Source organism: Rousettus aegyptiacus, unplaced genomic scaffold, assembly GCF_014176215.1.
Source record: "Rousettus aegyptiacus isolate mRouAeg1 unplaced genomic scaffold, mRouAeg1.p scaffold_m13_p_6, whole genome shotgun sequence".
Taxonomy (NCBI): domain Eukaryota; kingdom Metazoa; phylum Chordata; class Mammalia; order Chiroptera; family Pteropodidae; genus Rousettus; species Rousettus aegyptiacus.
Window position 1 is genome coordinate 101216159 of NW_023416309.1, and position 6114 is coordinate 101222272.

The window sequence follows — 6114 nt, forward strand, 5'->3', positions numbered from 1 at the left end:
CTTTTAAGTGAAAAGTTATGTATGTATAGGAAAAAACAATACATGTAGGGTTTGGTGCTATCTGAGGTTTCAGGCATCCACTGGGGAATCTTGGGAAGTATTCCCTGTGGATAAGGGGAGAGTATTGTACATAAGCATCTAATGCTGCCTCACATACAGTCAGTGGTTCTTAATTAACTCCTGCTCTGACTCTCTTCCCTCTTCTACTCTGCTTTAAGGTAAGAATCCAATCTATCCTCACCACTAGTATTCCCATTGGCATAGTAGGGATCCAATACATTGAGGAATGAAGTAATTCAACACCTTTCTCTGATCACTCCAGAACCTTTCTCCTTTACATCAACAGCACTGACAGCCATCACCCAATAAATAGGATTGTATCTCACGATCAAAAGGGCCATTTGGTCCAAACACCCTTCCAGCATTTGAATCTCCTCCACATTGTCTCTCCTGTCTATACTTAGAAATGTCTGGTGTCAGGGAACTCACTGTCTTTTGAGACAGCTTCATGCTGTCTTTGAAGTCCAGTCCTGGCAGAAAGTTCTTTCTTAGATAATCTCTCTCCAAGTTCTAATCCATGAAGTCACACACAACTATCTTGATATCTGTTCCACAGAGCCAGATCTAATAGCCCAGTCCCCTTCTTGGATTAACTGGCAGATAACCTAGGTTTGTGGTTCCCAATCTTTTCCCTACACCTGACACATCAGAGGGATACCCAGATTCCCATCAGTAACCATGGCTGGCCATGGCAGTGATGCCTGCCCCACCCCCCCAAATGAGCAGGTATTTCCTGGGGCATATTGTTAGGAAACTCCTGAAGATGATCCTGCTTTTCCCAGATACTGCATCACAGTATTGTGAGCTATTGGTGTACAATGAGGGCCTAGTCTTCTAAGTAGGTGTCCTAGTGGTCCAATCTGCCAACAGCAGCGGCATCTCCTTTCTGGGACAGTCCCAGAGGGAAGGCTGAAGGGCTGCTGCAGGGGCTTCGACCCAGGCACCTCTTTAGAACTGAAGTTCCACCTTTGCAGCTGTGAGGTGATGCCATCAAGGGCTTTCTCAGTTCGCACGCATATCCTCCATTATTCAAGATGGCAATAATTAACTTGGAGCTAGCTCTAGCTGCTTATATAATCTCACTTCATCTTGACAATGACCTGCATCTCAGCTACCTCTGTGTCCTTAAAATCTAGAATGATGCCTAGAATACAGTGCTACTCCAAGTTGTGTAATGAACAACCCTTTGAGTCTGGTAGAGATGACTTTTTTGACTCCTCGGTCTTAAAATTAAACTTACTTTCTGTATGTTTATTTTAAATAAATATTAATGTGCAATTAAATTTATACCATACCTCACAAATACCATTAATATTTATCCTCTATTAAACAGCTTCTTAAAAAAACACAAAAATTCCCATAGGTTGTCACCAGCTAGAAGATAAAGTCTAAACTCCTTAGCCTGAAACTTAAGGCCTTCTGTGACCGAGCATCTGATCAACCCTCCAGATATGTCTCACCGTATATTTCACCATATGTTCCTCTTTGGGAAAAGCAAAAAAGGATGGCAATTTAGTTACTGCACCAGACTTGTGTTAAAACACCAAGTTCGAGTCTGAACTCATATTAAGTAGCGGTGAAACTTTGGGAAAATCATTTAACTTCCTGTTTTCTCGTAAAACAGGAATAACCCTCTGTGCTCATTGCACAGGGTTAAACGACACAGTTGATGGCAGGGATCAAACATCATGTTTGCATATTTTGTGGGCAATAAAGCATTGTACAAAACAGGGGTCTCTACACTGTGTTCCTGCCTCCACCCCTTGCTTGTTAATGTCTACACCCTGAAAGCCTTATCCCTTCTTTCTCACCATTCACTTGTTTACTCACTCATACATTAAATAATCAAAAAAAAAAAATATATATATATATATATATATTGAGGGCCTACTGTGTACCGGCTCAAGGGATACAGAGGGGAAGAAAATCTAATCTGTTCTTCGCCCTCCTAGAACACAGGGTCTTGTGGGGGGAAATGGTTGCAAATCATAACACAAACAAAAGTAAAACTGTGGCTGTGACTCAAGCTTAGGAGTGGGTCAATAGGGCCCTCAGAAACTATAATGGCGGCGAGGGAGGTCCAAGATTTAAGCTGCCTCTGAGGCCAAGTTCAAAGTATGCTTTCTCCAGGAAGCCTTTTCTAACAATGCTGCCCCAGAGAGCTGCACATGCCCCTCACCGTGCCCTCAACTTCTGTTAACTTAGCTAGCTCATTTCATGATGCCAAGTCAGGCGCTGTTATTTTGTTTCCAAGTGAGTCTAGTTTTCCTGATTTCACTGTAAGTGCCTTCTGGGCAGGAAATACCTGGTATACCCTTTCTTAAATCCCACAGTGCCAAGCAGAAGACTGAGTCCACTGTGCTTCAGGCTCATGTGTTAGGGGATGTCATAGGAAGGAAGGAAAGCGAACTCAAGGGGAGACAAGAAGCTGCCAAAGACCAGTTCCCTGTCCTTGCTTTCACAATCGAGCCCTCCAGCCCCATTCTTCCCAGGAGAAAAACTCTCTTCCCTTGGACAACCAGTCTGCTCCCTAGAGTATGATCTTTCTCCAACAAAAATTTGATCCTCTCTCTCCCTAGCTAACAATCCTTTAGTGGCTCCTGAGTCTTCCAGATAAACCCCAAACTCCTCAGCATGGCCTCCACATCCCTTCATGATCTGACTCATGAATGCCTCTCCAGCCTTAACTTCCAAAATGCTCCTCACATTCTAAGCTCCAGTCACATCATTCTCACTGTAGTACCTCAAAAGTGCCCTATTCTCAGGTAGCTGGACTTTCATACCTTCAACCTACAATGTCCACCCCAGTTTGTCTGCTTTCCCTATGAAAACTCAGCTCAACTGTCTATTCCTTTAGGACCCCTTTCTCTAGGTTAAGAGTCCCCCCCTCTAGGCTTCTGGTACATCTTGTGTTCCCCACTCTCTTATGCATTGTTCTGTAACTGTCAGTCTGTGTACCTACCAACTCAAGTAATAAGCCCAGGTGGGGACTGTGCTGTTCTATCCCTGATTCTCTAGTTCCTGCCATAGAGCCTGACATTTCATGAATGCCGCAAGGTATTGAATATGTGAACCTGACTTTTGCCTTCTTAAACCCATTAGAGAAAAGGGTATCTCTAATACGCTGGGAGTACAGCAAGGGCTTTGATCTGTGAGACATTATGAGAGCTTTTCTTTGATTATCACAGTAGTAATGCTGACTTCCTGGGAAGGGAAATAATAATTTATTAGGTATTGACTGTCCCAGACACTTCAGTTTCACATACATTGTCTCATTCACAGATGAGGACATTGAGGCTCAGAGAGGTTAAATGACTTGCCTAAGGTCATTCATTTAGCAAGGGCAGAGCCAGGATTTAGAACCCAGGGAGTCAGACCCTGAAGCCTGTTCTCTTAACCACTATATTCTACTGTCCCCAGTAACAACTGCGAAGGCACAATGGAGGTACCTATCCTAGGAGCAAATTCCAGAATCTACAAAACTTCACAAGTACATCCCTCAGTCACTTTACGGGCTCTGCTGTATCTGACTACCTTCATATAATACTCCTGCCATAATGGGTAGCCAGCAGAGCTCAATGGGAGAATCCTGCTATTCGGTGTGATGAGGTGCTCAGAAAGCTGGGAATGTTTACATTGGGGAAAAAATAAAAGAAGTTTAGGGAACTATATATTAATTGTAGAATATGTAACAACTATTTAGAAAGACACAGGATTACATGTTTCTTCATAACCCCATTACGCAGGACTTGGCCAACTTTCCAATGGCACTTGTCTGAAAGTGGAAAGCTATATCTCTTATGGTAGAGGAGGAAATAATAAATACAAGAATTCTTAGAACTCCAAGAAAGCATCCATAGACCCAATTTAGGAAACTCTAATATTGCAGTTCTTTGGGTGATCATTCTGTACCAATGTGACTGTAAACTTAAAAGTAAACTCAAGCACCAAAATCACATGTGGCGATATTCAGTTATCAAGGGGTCATTTTTAAAAAGTGTCACATAATCACTTCTCAGACTTTTGGCTAAGATCAAGTATAAAAAGTGTCACATAAACTCAATTTCTTTGTAAAAACATAAAATTTAAATTTTATTATAGAGAAATCATGGATCTTACAAAATCTAAGTGAGAATTCTGACTTGAAAAATCCTAAGACAGAAGAGCCTTTCAGTTCCTAACTTTGAAATTCTCAGAGTTGCTAGATTCCAGAACTTTGGATTTGTACTTGCATCCTGAATTTGGTCATGACAGTCATATTGCCTGCCTATTTCCCTGAAAAGGGTCTAAACAAAAGCTGCCCAGTTTGAAGTAAAATGCAAGGCAGAATGTCTTACTTAAGCTTTGAACTGCAAAAAAGTGGGGTCCACAGAAACCAGTACCTTCGTTCCCTAAAGCATGTCTCATTAGCCTTCATTAAACCTCTGTGTATCTGTGAGAAAAGAAAGTACAGGTTAGAAATTAGAATATCAGATGTGGGTTCTGGTTCTGCAACTAGGTATCATTGTGATTTTTTTTCCAAGCACAATTTTCTTCAAGTCCCCTTCCCAATCTACTTCACAAGGTGACACGAACTACAACAGATAAAACACTTAGAAGAGTTAAATTCATGTAACACATGTAAAGCTTTATTATTATTTCGGACCTCCTTTCACCAGCAGCTGCATATAAGGCATTCTGCTGACTGCAGTCTGGTCCTGGAGAGGAGTAAAGGTGATGGCTCTCAGTCTGAGCTGGTGTCTTTGACTAGTTTCCAAAGTCAAATATGAATGATTGGGGAGTATTTGCTGATTTGGACAAATCTTGGATTTTCTATCAAGAAAACTAAGAGTTGACTACAGTTAACTCTGTTTTACTTGGCTTGTTTCCCTAAGTCAGAGGGGAACTGTTTTTTCCCCTGTCGAGAGTCTCCCAAAGGCTAAGATCATTTCCCTTTTTGGCCAACTGGCTCTCTGATGTAAGAAGCTTGTTCTTCCCTCACCACCCACCACCACCCAACCTGAATGGGAAATCTTTCCAAATGGGAACCATGTTTTTGGATTCTCTCCTCAAAACTCAGGTGTGATTATTCAGTCACAGGGGTGAGACCCAAGGTATTGAAGCATTTAGTCAAGGCAAAAATAGATTAAGATGTTAAAATTACCTTCAATAACTGATTTCCTTGGGTAGATGTATCAGACAATGGGACTTTCGCAGTGGTAAAGGATTCAGAGGCCCTAAGGATTCAGACTTGTATATTGATTTTGCCACTTATTAGCTATGTGACAGTGCAATTTACCAACCAATCTGGCCCACATTTCTTCGTCCATAAAAAACGGGAATAGCACCCACATTCTAGGCTTGTTGAGAGGATTAAATGAGATGCTCGAAAAGCCTTACCACAGACTCTGGTATATAAGTGCTCAATAAAGAGTAATTGCTTGGGCTGCTGTGGAGAATGAAAGCCGTACTGGGTGCGGAAGAGCTTCGTGGAGGCGGGTACCTGCCAGCCCATAAGCCGAAAGGCCTAACGGAGCAGTCAGATCTTCTGGCTCAGAACCGGTGCTCCTCACAGCACAATCCCGACCACAGGGGCCGCCGAGTACGGAGTGATGAAAGGTGGCCAGGCGTCAACCTGGCTTCTTAAAGGAATGCCCCTCTAAGAAGGTCCGACGTATTCGGGCTCCCGGTGGCTCACACCCGCGGGCCTCAGGCTCTACTTACCCAGGAATGGTAACGGTCCTTAACGGCAGCCAATAACGGCTCACCTGTGGCCCAAGCACTAGCAAGGGCAGGCTGAGGTCAAATCTTGGATTTTGTAGCCTCCACACCCAAAACCCTAAACTTACATCGAACTACAATTCCCAGCATGCTACCCGGTCCGCCGGCTCGAGAAGCGTCAGCCCCGCCAACTTTGAGCCCGTTTTCGCTCAAAACGCTGCCGAACGCTCGGGGCTTGGGAGTAGTGGCGGCCCCCAACCTAAGACAGCCTCCCCTCATGATTTCTGGGTATTGTAGTCCACCTTGTTCCGGTTTCCCAGGAACGAGCCACGCCTAGTGACGGCTCCCTTCGCC